General features: G+C 39.2%; 1 protein-coding gene across 12 annotated transcripts in view; it reads left to right on the top strand.

Moving 5' to 3' along the window:
- Positions 1 to 16,247, top strand: part of GREB1L (GREB1 like retinoic acid receptor coactivator) — a 142,573-nt gene that overhangs the window by 50,040 nt on the left and 76,286 nt on the right. For 11 of the 12 annotated variants that reach the window (XM_075744274.1, XM_075744275.1, XM_075744271.1 and 8 more), the window contains one exon: positions 13,707 to 13,810. The exons of the other annotated variant lie outside the window; for it this stretch is intronic. The gene's annotated coding sequence lies outside the window, so the exon portion shown is untranslated. The remainder of the gene's footprint in view (positions 1 to 13,706; positions 13,811 to 16,247) is intronic. 12 annotated transcript variants of the gene reach the window in all.

Genomic DNA, 16,247 nt, shown 5'->3' with positions numbered 1-16,247 from the left:
CGAGAAGCAAAGATGAAAGGTTTGTTGTTGCCAGTTTTTAGCAGCATTTCTCTGAGAATTTAAGAGAAAATGAATTCTGCTGAAGTGACCTTTTTTTCACCTCTTACTGGCTCTTGAAAAGCCTGTGCTCCCTGGGCCATCCACACAAACACTTACCCAAATAATGAAAAATCCAAGTGCACATGCTCCAAGGGATAGTTAAGCATCACTAAAAAAAAAAAATCTCATCGCTGCTATTATGTTAGAGGGCAGTAGTTCCTAAGGAAAATTGATTTTTTTCCATTTTAATAACTTCAAAATGCTCTCAATCTATCCAGAAGGAAAATGTAATAACTCCTAAATAACTAACTAGAAGCTTTTTGAAGCCAGGGATATCTTTGTAGCTCTCCTTTTGCATATGGTTTCCTGTGACTAATGTTTTTGTTGAAACTTAAAAATAATATTTAGAAAGCGATAAAGTGTCTGATCTTGCTAAGTCTTGACTTTTCCATAGAAATAGAGGGTCACTGAAGATGCTGGGTTTTTTTCATTTTAAAATTGGGTGTACAACAGATAAAATGTGAGGTTCAATAGAGGCTGTTCTGGAAAGGAAGTGAACTTGAGAAAAATGGGCAACTAAACAGGAGGGTTTTTTTAGCTTTGCTTTTAGCACAAAGTGTTCTTGCTACACTTGCTGACCCAGTTTGTTTCACTGTGACTTCAGAGTGTACTTATTTTCTCTTTAATTTTTTTTCTTTCTATGTTCTTAGAGAAGGAGTAATGTGCAACATTTCCCTGATACCTGACGTGAGATCAGTCACATCTCTGCCTTCCTAAATGAGACTGTTTCTGTTCAGTACTGTTGCTTAAGTTTTTTGAAAAAGGACAACCAGGTTTTTTTCTGTTTTGGCAGGTTAATGGCTGTGAATGGCACCTTGCTATAAAATCAGCATTTTGGCGCTGTCCCTGTTGGGTCTTTTGTATTTATGGGGGAGGAATCCCTGATCACCGGGTTGTTTCCTGTGCAAACACTGGGAGAATGCTGGGACCAACAAGGTTGTGCTGACCTTACGTGCTGGCCTGTTCCCTGCTGCTGACTGTCATGTTTCAAAGGTTAAACTAACTGTGGATGAAATGTAATCAGTAGTGCGCTGGATCCTTTCCAGATCACACTGGCGGAGTGCAATAACCAGCACTGTTAGCTTTGGGAGAGCGAGAGACAGAGGTCATTACCTGTGTGCGTCTGAGCATGAGGAACCAACTGCCTTTCCTGCTACCTCCCACGTATGTTTATTTAAATCTTATCTGGAATTGTTATCCTGCTGGCCCCTGCTTTAAAAAAAAAAAAAAAGGATGTTTAGTCCTCATACGCTGTAATTTTCATCTTTCTGTTGATTTCTCAGAGTTTCCATGAGATCTCAAGCCCTGTCATTAGATGGGATCTGGATCGATGCTTGGGGAAGCAGAAAAGGCTGGAAGAAAGGATTGCTGTTTTTTTAGATGACAGCCAAAAATAGGCCAGGGTAAACCAGACAGTACTCTTAAGACAGAGACATACTGCACCAGCAGAGGAAAGATGGTCTTGTTAGTTTCCTTCTTTCACTAGCAGGTAGCTGGGAAAAGAACTGGTACAGTAGGAAGCTGGTGAGAGAGAGCAAGCGTGGGAGGAGGAGGTGGAACACAAGCACCAAAGCGAAGATAGCATCTTTGAGAATTGATTTCCTGTTTCTTTCAACACTCAACCATTCATTTTCCCCAATTCCATCTCTCATCTGTGCAGTACTTTCAGTCCTCTGCATTCAGATCTGCAGAGTCTGTTCCCGGCATCAGATAAAAAGGCTTTCTGGAAGGCACCAGAAGCATGTAGCATATGGTGGGGAAGTACTGTTTATTGTCACCTTAGGGATTTCAAGGGTGACAGGCGGTGAAGCCAGTATTTTTTCTGCCTATTTAGCTTTTACACAACACGTCCTCTGAAACTGCCTGTACAATAACAATAGACTTAAGTGGGGAAAAAAAATTGTCTTCCTTTTGAATTCAATGGAAAGGTTCCTACTCCATCAAAGGGTGTTGTTTTCTTTATAGATTAGTGTATCGGTATGGCCTTGAAAACCAATACATTCAGCAGCAATGGAGACTCTTCCCTGGAAAGAAGAGGGGGGCAGATGGGGGACTTCCATTTCAGAGCAAGTCAGACTTAATAGATCTGTAGAGAGGATTAGATTATTTTAATATATGTCTTTGTATACACTCCTGATTGTTATGTTGTAATTAACAGCTGGGAATATGAATGCCTTTTCTTTTCCAGGATCTCTCTTTATGGGTTTTTCAGTTTTTTGCATTTTGCAGTAGTTTCTAAAGAAGCCCTGCCAAGAACAGAGGTCTGTATCGGTTTATAGGAAGGTCAGCTGTGTCCTGAGGAGCTCAGTGTAAGTTGGTTATGCTGTCGGGAGAAGAAAATGCTGTTATCCTCCTTAGCCCACCTTTACCAGACTCTCTCAGGATTGTAATCACAAGCAGAGCGAGTGCCTTATCAGCGTTTCCATCTGTTGCCCCCTTCCTGTACTTTGAATAGAATGATCTTCTGCTTATTCCTGAGTCTTCATGAGATCTCCTCTCTATTTCAGTGTGTGTGAGAGAACAAGGTGTTCTCTTCCTATTTATTTTTCATATGAAATTCTTGTTTTTGAAAGGCCTTTTCTTTCCTTGACCCTTTTTTTTCCTTTCTCTCCATACAAGAGCACTGGAGATGTGGAAGAACTGAGCAAAAGCATTTAGCAACTGTCTTACCCTTGTGAAACCTGAGTAGTATTCTTTCCCAGTCCTCTGTCTTTCACCTGGCACTTTGTCTACACTAGATTTCTTTTTAATTGTTCAAAGAGCAGCTTGGTTTGTCCACCAACCTAAAAGTAAATGCTTCGTATCCACTTTCATAAATGCTCCTGGACTTTTAGCATGCCAAGCAGTGTCTGGATCGGGCATAATTTCTGTATGAATGGTTACTTCTCTACTGAGATAACTATTCTAATGTCTCGTATTTGTGGCCCAAAATTTTGCTCAAGTATATCACTTCAGGCAGCTCTGTGGGCATTCCAGAAGTCTTTATTTGGAGGGCTTTTCAACAAAAATATTTTAATGCGAGAAAGGATGTAGACCCAAACTGCAGTCATAGAGGATGTAAATCAGGATGAGTAGTGAAGATGCCCTGATCTTTTTGTGATTTTCCTATCAGATCCATAAGGAGCCCATCAATTTTCCAGTGTATGTGGGGTCTTCATTCCAGGGACCTTCTGCCAGCTCTGCTGAGTGACTTTAGGAACAAGAAACCAATTTCCTCTACCTCCCAGGTGTTTAGTCAGCTCCCCAGAACTGGGTCCATGGCAATCCCAGCTGAGGGAAGACTTGTGAGTCAGGTGCTTGCCCCTATGTAAAAATAACTAGAATTCCTCAAAGAGATAAAGGCTTTTAAGATTAGCATTTTTAGGAAGGTCTGGCCCCCCTGTGTCTTTCTGCACAAGCAACAGCAGTTAAGCAGCAAGTCCTGACAGGGTTTCTGTTTTGCTGGAATATCTTAGTGATGAGGGAACCCAGGGCAGCACAACTTGAAATAGCCTTGCTTAGAAAAGCCCTTTGTAACTGAAATATGGCATCTGCTTGGATTAAATATTTCAAGGGTTTTTTTTAATATTCTGATCAGCTTGCCCTCTTGTTTACAGTGTTCTAACATTTTTATTAGAAAGATACTGTGAAAAATTACTAATGGCAATCTGCTATCCATGACTACCAAGCAAAGATCATGTTGTTTTCTCTCTGCAGTATAAAGGCCAACTGCATTGAAGTGGATCATTTTATGTGATTACTAGCTGCATCCATCATCATATTCAGACTGGCTGATGGCTATAAATACACACACTGAAGTGTTTCTCTGAATGGTGGTAGGCTGAATCTCTGAACTTCAATTTATTTTTCCTTCTCCTCAGTATAAGGATTCAAGATGAGCCTGATGTACAACAGCAACTTGTGCTTCCCCTCGATGTAGATTTACATAGCACCTATGTGTGCACATTATGGCCACAAATAATTTTTATTTTTAAAATCTGCCACCTTCTTGACTATGTTCCTTACACCTTTCACTGCATTTTTCCTTCTGTAAATTTATGAAGGCATGTATATGCCTGAGTGCTGTTTTGGATAAGAAGATGTATTTAAAAGAACAGTAATAGAAAAGGGACTTCTACTCTTTCTATCATCTGTCCATCCACCTTCTTTGTCTCCCAGATCATGTATGCAGCAAAAATATTAGGAGCAATGTGGGTACCATGGTGATACTCCAGAGTAGAACGGTTTGGAACCAGGAGAAAACTACACGTGCACAATATCTACTCTATACCATTGGACTGCTTTTACTCTTGGGTTTGTCCTGATGTCAGTATGTTAGTACAGATGTCCTTGGAGGACGTTCATATTGTATAACTGGACGTCTGCATTATGTCTTTCCCCTTTCAGATATGTTTAGTAGCTTTGTATTTTGGCAAAATCACCAGGTAACAGAAGGTGTTTGCAGAACATTTTATGGCAAACCTTTTATTGAGTCTTGATAGCAGGATTTCCATGTCAATGCACATCACATATTTGTATCTGGACACAGCTGTAGATTGTCCTTTTATACTGTCCCTCTTAGACTCTGCCAGGCTGTTTTTCTGGGTGTATTTTCTCTGCACTTGTTGCTGAGAAGAATCAGCTGTGGATGCATATGCTTGTGAAATCCCATCCCTAGTGAAGCTAACAGGTTTAGTTACTATATGTGTGCAAAAAAACAGGTAAGAAATGTTGTTGTTTTAAAGGAAGTCCTGATTCCAGGTTCTCTGTCAGGTTTCTGTATTTTGTGCTAGCAATGGGAGATGCAGAGAGCACAGCTAGCAAGCTCGAATGTTCTCTGTGTGCCACAGCGTGCCTCAGAAATTTCTTATAGCTCATGGATATTTCATAGCAGGGCAATTTGCTGTCTTATGAAGAAAGAAAAAGACCTATTTTGGCTTTCAGTATGTAGAACCTTTTATTGTATTAGACTAAATTGTGGGAAATTTTCCGAGTTTAGCCTGGAAGGTTTTGACTTCTATCTCTCTAGTGTCTGCCTATTCTTATGGACTTCTATGTCTCAATTTTCTAGTTTGGACCTCGTGATAAAAGTACGCCTAGACTTGTTTCAGGATAAAAATCCTTTGTTAAGCTTCTGGTAAGGAATATAAGATGACTCTTTCCTGTGTTGAGAGTGAGGAAGACATGCATGGGAGGAGATGGGGGACTGGGGAGAGAAGGCAACCTTCTCGTGTAATTACATGAGAACATTTGCAGTATGTGTGCTCTCTGCAGGAGACTTTTAAATACAGATAAAACTAATGAATCCTCTGTTTGTCAAGCCTAGCAATATGTGTTAAGTCTTCTAACTGAAATCTGTAGAACAGATTTAAAAATCATTATTAGGCCTTTAAAATGTCACAGAGATTCAGTAGCGAAGAGGCCAGTGTGCCTCTTTAAATTATATTGTGTTCAGGGATGCGTTCTTTCAGGAGCTTGTCCAAGTCGCTACACTGTCACAGCTTCATTGCTTCAAATGTCACTTCAAGTAGGAGCAGTTTTTATAACTACACAGTAAACTCAAGATGGCTTAATGGAAATGATTTCTTCATGTGTCAAAATGACCCCTTTGTTTCTCATTTTACTCTTTTGTTGCCTGCAGCTAATCTGCTTTTTGGGTTATCAGATCCAAGCATCTTACAATGCTGACTCTAGCAGCGGCATTCAGCTGGAATGCTGCCTTTTGTTTACTGGTTTCACCAGGCCTCCAGTGCTTTTTTTGGTCATCTGGTGGCTCCACTAATGTGATTTGCACTCCCAGGCTCTGCAGGTAGTCACCGGCTTTTATAAGGGAATTAGAGGAAGGCCTGCCACCCTGGTTGCTAATGAATCCACAGGGTATTTCTTGTTTGTGTTTTGTTTTTCCAGCTTCTTTTTCCTTTTTTTTTTTTTTTTTTTTCAAACAGACCCAAATCTGTTTGCTGTTTTATGGAATTTTTCTCCCCTCTGCTGGGACTTCAGTTCCTAAAGTCGCTTTACCTGTCTGTGGTGATGTTCATTTTGCTTTAAATAGAAGTACCAAACCCCATTGATCAGAATGTGCATTTGGTGTTTTCTCAGGATTTCTAAATAAATGCAGAACAATAGATGGCTACACAATTTCTCAAAACTTCTTTATTACAATAAATAATATGCAGAAATTGTTCCTGGTACTACTGAATGTAGTAAGGAGAGACAAACCTCCACCTTTGCAAAAAAGTCTTTCTATTAAAATAGCAAATGTTGGCATATGTAGGGAAGTTGAAGTGTTTTGCTAATGAGGCAGCAGCTGGAATCATAAAATTTTGCAAGCACACCACAAGTAGATGCAGGTTTAGAAACATCCTCAGCCCAGTCGCATAATTTTGAGCCAGTGAAGGACATAGTCAAGTAAATATTCTATTAGACTGCAAAAGCACACAGATCTGTAGTTATACTGGAGATTTTATTTATTTTTATATGTGTGTGTGTATATATATGAAGAGTGTACTCAAAAGAGAATATATGCTCAAAACATCTTGTACTCTTTTTCTAAAGTACAGTTTCAGGCTCTGAGGAGTTAAGTTGAGTACAATGTCAGATGCTCAGTAAGATGCCATTCCTCCTTATATCCACAACCTCTTACTTAAGTATCCTTGTGAATTTGAGTGGGGACTAATACAGTGATTAGGGGTTTTTTTCAGATTAGCCCTGCAGTTTTGTTAGGGCCGATACTTGGCTTGCACAAAAACAAGCACAATGTCAATGTTTTTAAAGCTTCCCACTAGTCTAATTAAGACTTGACCTACGGTGGGAGGATCTGCATATTTTTATCTTTTCATAAAATATTTTTCATCCATTTCTGTTGTTTTAGAATGGAAGATACCAAATCTGTGATAAAAGCAAAATCTGAAAAGGACTTTGGAAATAAATGGGCCCTTTCCATGCAATAATAGATAATACTGAATCTATTCTTATTGTTATTTACCTTGAGAGCAAGTCTATCTGTTTATCCAAGTCTGAAGAATTTAGACTGATAAGAGCTGTGTCTCTGATATGTGGCTTATATGGTTGGGTCTTAAGAGTAGAAGGAAACTTTAGAAAAACTGAAGTACAAAGGCATGTTCAATGCCCTTGCTTTGTGCCATTCTGCGATGTTGATGCTTAGGATTTATCTGTGATGTTTGGAGGAGGTGTATGTTTCATTTATATATGCGTGTGTTTATATTTTTAATGCATTAAGTGAATATCAGATCATTAATTTCTGTTCAAGGAATGTCAGTAAAGTTGCTGAGTTGGTGTTTCTACTTCAGGAAAAGTCCTGTAGAAATTCAGGTGCAGGGTTTTTAATAGTGGACATATAAAGCAAAAGTATATCGATTGAGTTTTACCAGGCTGACAGCCGCACTGAAGGTCTTTGTGACCCAGAAGTTTGTGACCCATGAAATCTCCATTTTCCTTCTCTTGGTAACGTATCTTGAAGTACAGAGGACTGAAAAATGCATCCTGTGCGACCTAACACATTCATTATCTACAAATGGGAAATTATTCTGGGCTTATTGCTAAAAATGTGTTTGATACTAGTAAATATAAGGGATAGGCTTAAATTATATTCTTAAACAAATGTTCCCTCAGCACAAATTCACTAAGGCAACAACTGATACTTAGATGTATGAATAAGATGTGCTATAATTTTCTTTAAAATGGTGATTTCAGCTGCTTGGCCATTTTGCTGATTCAGCTTCATCAGCTGGGATGCCAGTGAGCAAAAATCAAAATTTTGTTTTGTAAATGGTATTTGCATTTGATCGAAGGAGATAGATGAGGAATCGGACAGTTATTTCTAAAATGGTGATTATCCAACGTCCCTGAAAACGAGCCTGTAACACACACGCACAGCAGCAGGCAGATTTTACAGCTCTGTCCAGAGCCCAGAAGGAAGATAAATCATGGCCATCCCCCTCTCATTTTTGAAATGGTTCAACCCTGGGGTTTAGCTGAAGGACTTAAGGAGTTTTTGAAGTGCAAATAGACTGGTGAAGGGTAAACCTTTTCAGAGTTTCATTTAGATGGATTTTTTTTTTTCTATGTGGATTTCTGGCACCAGCTGAGATCTGGAAGGCCACAGGATTTTTTTGTTTTTGATCAATCAAGCAAACAGAACTTGCCATGGGGGTGTACATTCTCTGCATACATATTGATCCTATTGTGTTTAAAAGTAGTTAATTTAATCGGGGCTTTTTAAAACCTTCCCTGGTAAGACTTGCATTAATGGAGCTGTCATTTCAAGGTCATGTTTCAGTGTCAATAACTTAATGGTAATGACAGAAGTTACCTGTAAGTTTAATATCAGTATTTCAGTCATTCCATGTTAAGATTGCATTGAATGAGAACTGAATTTACATATGTGCATGTAAAAATGTTCAGTTTCAATTGCAAAATGTTGCTTTCATTAAATGAGACATTTTCAAAGCAGTCTGGTTGTTACTAAATACATTAACACCAACAGTTGTATTACTATTCACCACTGGTTGGATCAGTACCCTTGGCCTGCACCATTGCATAGGGAGTTTGACTCCAAGAACCTATTTTACAGCTTGTCTCTTCTAGCAAAACTGTTGTAATGTCAGAGTTTTTATTCAGGGCTCTTTCTAGTAGTTTTGACCTTTTACCTCACACTTTGTCTAGTTTAAAAGCAGCAGCATGCAGAAGATGGATTGTATATTAACTATAAACACTTCTCTCTGGTGTGATAAGTATTTGGAGATACAACATGTAAGGACTGGCTGTATGATAAGATGCCCATTGGAGTGCAGAACATAGATTTTATAAGGCAAGATACAGTTTACTACTTTTTGGTCTATATCTGATGCCAATATTTTCAAGTATTTCAGATGAAAGTGTTATATATCTTCAAGATGTTTCTGTGAGGATGTTAACTGCAGACTGCTTCTTTGATTTGATTGGGTTGGAAGGAGCTTCAGAAAGTTATCCCAGACATGGTGACACTCAAGGTACAATAAAGTTGGTGGTGAAAACTGGATTCAGATACCATGGCAGCATGTGCCTATAAATCTCCCAAACTTGGATTTCTCATTGCTTTTCTTCCTGGTAGTTGTGGTATTCCTTGAGTCCTGCCGCTTGCCGAGGACTGGGGTTCCAGAGTGATGTCGACTGAGCAGGCTGGGATGTGAGGCGTAAAGCAGAGTCTTGCATACAACTCTTTCAATCATGTACCAATAATTACCTTCTGTAGAGTTTCCTACATGTAAGTGTTTTCCCAAATTGAATGGGATTTTATCAAATATTTCAGTGTCACATCACTCAGTGGCTTAGAATGGGAGAGGAACTATAAAGGTGGCTTGGGGTCCAGAGTTGGGATCCTCTTTAGGAAGGACCAAACTGACTGGTTGTTACTTTAATTTCCATATATTGGATGTCCAAAATGGTACTGCAAGGCATACTATGGGGAAAATTACCTATATTAAAAAATGGTGTATTTATACCTTACCTCCCAGAATCACACAGAATGGTAGGGGTTGGAAGGGACCTCTAGAGATCATCTAGTCCAACCCCCCTGCTAAAGCAGGATCACCTAGAGCAGGTTGCACAGGATGGCATCCAGGTGGGTTTTGAATATCTCCAGAGAAGGAGACTCCACAACCTCCCTGGGAAGCCTGTTCCAGTGCTCGGTCACCCTCACAGTGAAGAAGTTTTTCCTCATGTTTAGACAGAACTTCGTGTGTTCCAGTTTGTGCCCGTTGTCCTGTCACTGGGCACCATTGAGAAGAGTCTGGCCCCTTGCTCTAGACATCCACCCTTTAGATATTTATAAGCGTTGATGAGATCCCCTCTCAGTCTTCTCTTCTCCAGGCTGAACAGACCCAGCTCTCTCAGCCTTTCCTCATATGAGAGATGCTTCTGTATTTACAGTCAGGTGCTTTGATGTTGGCCATGCTATGACAGCACAATAGAAAGATTCCAGATCAGGATAGGGACCTAAAATCATAACTTATCACAAATTAATAAATATGGCTAAATACAATTAATAACTAAGGCTAAAGAAGTGTATATTTTGATTTTTCCCTGACTTTATACTGAATAGATGATGTTTGGTTAATAGGCTCCCTAACTTGGTCTTTGTTTTACAATTCTAGTTTTTATGTCCGTTAATCTCACATGCTGTCAATCTCATGTATTCTAATTATGGTTATTTCCTGTAGTGTTTGAAAACTGAACATGAGATGCTGTTTAAAGCTTTGCTGAGAGAGAAGGGAATTCTTTGCATCTCACTGTGGAGATGGGATTCCCAGCATTTGTGGCGTTACTTTTGCAAGTATATCACTAGGAGATGCTAATATGACCTTTCCTTTGTTAAGTAAGAGATTTCTAGCACCTCCCAGGACTCCTCTCTCCTCAACAAGTCCTGTTCCACTGACTGCATAGAGAATTTTGGGTATAGTTCAACTCAGCAGTTTTTGCTTCAGTCTTACTAGGCATAGAGTGCAGATCTTTGTTTAGAAACAGACTTGGTTCTGTAGATGGATACGTGGGTGTTGGCTGGAAAATCTATCATTCTAATTTAATTTTTTTTCTAAATGATGTGTGCTCAAATGTCAAAACACAGAGGGGCTGTTACTTGCAAATTACAGATTTATCAAGCAGCCATGACATTAAAGTAATCGTACTTTGGTTACAGTATGCATTTGTCAAGGGCACAGGCTTGCACGATGATTCTGAATTCTTGTAGAATTTAACTGAGCAACAGCTGGTCTGTAGGATGTGTAGATTTTAACAAGGTAATGTTTGTGTTTTGGTGAAGGACTTGTGTGACATACTGCTGAAACTGTTCCAAAGTGCCTTCTTCCTCCATTCAAGTCTGTAGGGATCCTGAGACAGTTTTTGTGTGAAATTACTCTCTCTGCGCCTCTTGGTTTTATCACAGGTAAATTCTACAAAATTCTTCCATGGGTGTTAGGAAAAAAAAGAAAAGAAAAAGGCCATCAACACCATTAACTACAGCTACAACAGAAAGAATACTCTTTTTGGCCTTTAATTGTGTCAGATTCCTTTTCTCCGCAATTGTTTTTCTTTTTTTTTTTTCTTTTTTTTTCACTTGAGAGAGGTTTATGGTGCTGTGTCCATCAGGATAACCCTGTCTTAGGGTTGAAGTTGTATTTCTCCCTGAGTTCCTAGAGGTGATGTTATCTTTTGTTCCCTCAGCAGTATGGTCATTCCTAAGAGCATCTGTCACTTTAGGCATTGTAAGATGGATGAGTCTCAAGTGAACTGCTGGTTGAAGCAAATGGTGAAAATAAGAAAAGACAAGGGGGTTGGGGGTCTTCAGAGGGGACAGACAACAAGGAGGCACTGTTAGAAATCAAAAGTAAGCTAGGCGGTAGTGGAAGAAAGAGCCAAGATGGATCACGTGTTAGCAGATCCCACAGGTCTTGGAAATGAAGATAGGTGGCTGATGAATTCTGAAGAGATCTTCTGCATCTCTACAAAAATGCCACTGATTTGTTTCCTACTTCGTTTGCAAATAAGGGAGGATAAGAAGGAGATGATCTGAAGGAGATGATGTGAACATCAGAGGAAGACATTGGGTTTTTGTCACATTGTGTTGTAAGGTTAGGACAAATTAATACTGCCAATAATCAGAAAAAGGGTTAGTGATATTTTTGTGTGTCTAAAATATTTGTGTGAGAATCTGTCAGTACCGAGTGGCCACGTAACAGTATAAAACCAAAACAGCATATCGGCAGTTTAGCTTTTGGAAAAAAACAGTAAACTTAAAATTCATGGTTATTTGTATTTCAGAAGGTACTTAATGTTTTGAAAGGAGGGAAGATTCGCTACAGTGTCTCTGATTTAGCTGGATTAATTGAGTTAGACATTTTAACGGAAAGAAAGTGATGCAAAAACCCCACACCCCAGGAAAACTCCCCCCAAGCCCCTGACAAGCAAATCCATACACCCTCCTCCCCGAGCTAAGTGAAGGTCTGTGTTTGCAAAAGCAGGGGCTAAGGACAGAACAGCCCAGTGTGTGTCAAGGTTTGGGAAGGGTCCAGGAGGATCTTGGCTTGAAAAATTATTTTGTCACACTATTGGCATTGGTCCATAAGGAGAAGCACTGGTTGAAAGGCGAAGAAATTAAGATGATTAGAAGCTTTAAAGCTTCACAAATGGTAGAGTATCTCTCTTCTCAGTGGATGTAAATAATAGATGAAAGACTGAGAGTGACAACAAAGGATCAGGGCGTTTAAGAGAATGTGTGCAGCCTGAATAGAGGTCTGTGGCCTAGGGCCAAAGGTCTTAGCTTTGAGTGTAATTAGAAGAAAATACAAAAATGTCATTACTAGCAGGTGAAATGTTCAGCACGTGCCCGAAAAATAGCAATTTCAGAGCCAGGAGCTGTTGGAATTGGATTACTGACATTCTGCAATCATTGAAGTTTCTGCAGAGCCCTACAGTTTGGTCAGGAGCTGCGTGCGTTAACCTTGTTGGCCATCTGTGATGGATTCGCTGTCAGTATGGCGGGGATGCACAGTGCAGGGCAGCATCAGTGGTCCCTGGCGATAGAGTCGTTTAGCGTCTTTCCTCAGAACACAACAATCCTACCCAAAACCTTTCCTGAGTGAGGGTTATAGCTGCTCTTTTAAATCGGCTGATTTTTAAAAATGGGAGGAGGAGGAGGAAGCTTAAAGCTATATTGCTTTTAATTTTAAAACCTGGGCTGTGAATTCTAGGCATACAGCTGAAAGAGTCGCGTTCATTCTGGTTTGACAGCAGGCCCAAGGCTGTGGTCCCAGCTTTAAGCCTAAAATCCCATTTGTGAAATTCCTTTAAATCTTTTGGAAAATTATTGTCCATTTCTATTGAGAAACCAAACCAAACCAGCTTGTGTGCCTAAGAGAGTCTTGTCAAAGTCTAGTCAATGATAACTTAATTTAAAGCTTTTCCTGATCTTAATTACTGTTCTGTACAGCCGTAGGTGTTTTAGGAGTTACTCTTCTGCCTGCTGCTTGCTACACCATTGTTGCCATTCTTTGGGGTATTTCAGGTGTATTCTCTTTTATAAAAACTGCAATTTCTATTAGAAATGTTTTCACTTAAATACCTTTATCGGATGTCAGATAGGAGAGCAACCAGCTAATTCTGATTTCATTTTGAACACTGATCTCCAGTTTAGTGTAGAAAACTGCTCACCCATTTAATTTGTTTCTTTTTAAACGAATAGTAAAATAATTAAATGAATAGTAAAAATAATAGTAAAAATAGTAAAATAATTACTCCTACATTATCATCTATTTTTATGTTCCTGTTAATTTTCTCATATGATGTGCTAAGTTCCTAATATTTCATATAGCAACTTCAGTGCCAAAAATGTGCAGATTCTGTGACAAACTTATACTTTACTTCCGGTAGAATGCAGAGAAGCAGCCATGCAGCTTCAACCAAGTATTCATATAAACAAAAACATGCTTTTTAAAGTGGGCAACCCTCCTTTTCCCACACCAGTTCAGTTTTTGCCCTAGACCAGGTTTAGATAGGCAGGTTTTGTTGGCTTGTTACAAACCATACACTGGCATGAGTCATTCTAATTTTTTCTCTCCTTTCTTATTTTTCAGGTGTTCAGGAGTTTTAAATAACTTCACAGCAAGTCTTCACAAACTCTTCACTGCATCCTTTAATCATGACTGCATTTCAAATAGGTTAAAAGGAATCTGAGAAGGTACTGTACTTGCCTTTCCTAATAGACAGTATATTGTATGTTTGTGTTCAGCACCTGTGCTTTCATTTCCATTGACTGCATTTTAGGAACAGTGTGGACTGTAAATAACGATTTTATTTTGCTTTGAGCATATACAATGTCTATAGTTCTTCAAAAATCTTGAATTCCAGTTCATATAATTAAACAGCCTTCACCAAAGACAGCTGATTTGTGCTTCTGTTTTTTTCTTACATACCCACAGTGAGGTCAACTTCATTATTTAATGACAGTTCTTTTGAAGCTGTAACAATTTTCTTCTGCTGTTTTTCCTAGAGCACTGCAAATACCTAAACAACTAGCTAAATATGTTGTATGCACTTGGAGGGTGGATGTTTGTTTGTTTGTCCTCTCAAAGGGTTTAAAACAAATGGGAAGAAGAATGCAGATCTTTGTAATGATTGGGATAGATTTGTGCTTCCAACTGAGATTCTCACACGTCTTTTTTTCTTCTAACTTCTTAAAGGGGGGAAGGCTTGTCTCAGTATACAATATCGGGCTTGCATAGTTTCTTGTTGCATTTAAATAGCCGGCGTACCCAGAAGGCTGAAGATCTATTCCTGCTTTATGACCTGTTGTATCCCTGGGGCAAGGGCAGCGCTGAGCAGAGCAAGGGGGTCATGGCCACAGCCCAGGTTCTGAGTAGTGCTCGCGGGTTCCCAAAACCTGCCTGCAGGAACATTTTGCTTGGCAACATCTGGAACATGGTAGAAGTCTGGAAGAGGGGAGAACCTCTAGGATTTTGCTTCGCCAGGTGCTAGGAGGAAGCAACATTAACCTTTTTGAGGGGGGGGAAGGCAGATTCTGTGGCCCTGAAGTTAGGGCTAAACAATTGCGGAGGTCAAAGGACAGCTGAGTGCGGTCAATGAGACACCCTGGGGTGTATTTTGTTACTTAGTAAAAGGAGCAGCATCCTAAAACCCTAAAGGATTCTCTTGAAAATCTGTGTTGTGAAAAGGTTTTATGAGTCTGATGGCAAAAAGTGCTGATTTAGCTAAGGAATGCTTGCTTTTGTCTAAATGAAAGGCTAATCCTTACCAAATGTTGGCAGCTATTATAGTGCAGTCAATGCAGGTCTGAAAGGACAGTTAGAGTAGAAGTGTACTTTGGGATCCCAAATGTTTATCATTTTAATGGTTCTGTAACTGAAAAGATTTCTGAACTTTCACCTTTGATCCTAAAATTTATATCATGAGCAAAATATTTGAAAAAGTAAAAATCTTCGCTTATAAATTAAAAGACTTTGTTCCTTAGGGAGCTTTGGTTGGAAAAACTGTGAGGTTTTTTCCGGTCCTGAGCAATTTCTGCTGTTCTTGTTTCAATGCTCACCAAAAAAAAAAAATTAATAGTTTTTGAGTAATTAATTCCTATAATTTGTTTAGCATTATCTTTCTTTAAAGCGACAGCTTATTAACACCTAAGCTTTGTCATAGAAACAGATAAGAAATCAATGTCAGAGCCAAGACCTTGTAAATAACCCGAAAGGAAATGTAATAATGGCTGTCTTCACCAGAGAGGTGGTGGGGGAAGGACCGGGCATGTGGCAGAAAAGGTTCAGTGCTTTTTGTTTTCCTTTGAAAGGGGGGGGTTGCTGCAAGATACAACCCAGGGCCTCCAACTCTTTGGCCCTACTGTCTTATACAAATACTCATTGTCGAATTAGGAAGAAAAAGATACTTACGAGCCAGCGGTGGTGGCATTTTTATAGTGACTAACTCGGTGTTACATCATGATCTTTAAAAGAACACAATCAGAAGAGTGAAAAAGAATAAATGGCATAATTTTCAAGGGGAAAAAAATGAGCAAAAAGTTGACAAGTAATTTTTTTTTTTTTTAAGTAACATGCTTGCATTAATACAGCTCTCCGAAGAGCTTAATTTTTAAACTCTTTAGAAGTACTCTATACAGATGCTTAGCATTGATTTATGTCAAGGTTAAGGCACCTTTAAACAAATAAAGTTGGGAATGGATAAACCTACTAAAATACAAATCGCCTATTAAACACAGAAGATGTTTGCATAGCATACAGGTTGCTACAAAACCGACACATGTCTTGAAATTCTCCTGATAACCCCTTCTAAACTCATCAGGAAATAGTAGCATGTGTGTTTGAGGGGTACACAAGGGAGCGGCCTGATAGAATAGAGATGGAACGTCAGGCCTTAACTTTGATTTTCCAGGCTTCAGCTTCATGCTTTAGCAATAAGGCAGTAACAGATGAAGAAAGGATTAAGGTGATTTATTTATCAATGAGATTGGACTGGCTTTTGCTGTAAGAACTTGACGAGATGTCTGTTTGAATCTGTTTTCAAATTTATCCCGATAAACAATGAATATAACATTTTAGACATATCTCTATATGGAATTAAGGGCTATATAAAATAAATTGTATAATAAAACT

The sequence above is a fragment of the Balearica regulorum genome, chromosome 2 (assembly GCF_011004875.1).
Source record: "Balearica regulorum gibbericeps isolate bBalReg1 chromosome 2, bBalReg1.pri, whole genome shotgun sequence".
NCBI classification, from domain to species: Eukaryota; Metazoa; Chordata; class Aves; order Gruiformes; family Gruidae; genus Balearica; species Balearica regulorum.
The sequence above is the reverse complement of the archived record's forward strand: the minus strand, read 5'-3'. Positions and strand labels throughout refer to the sequence as shown.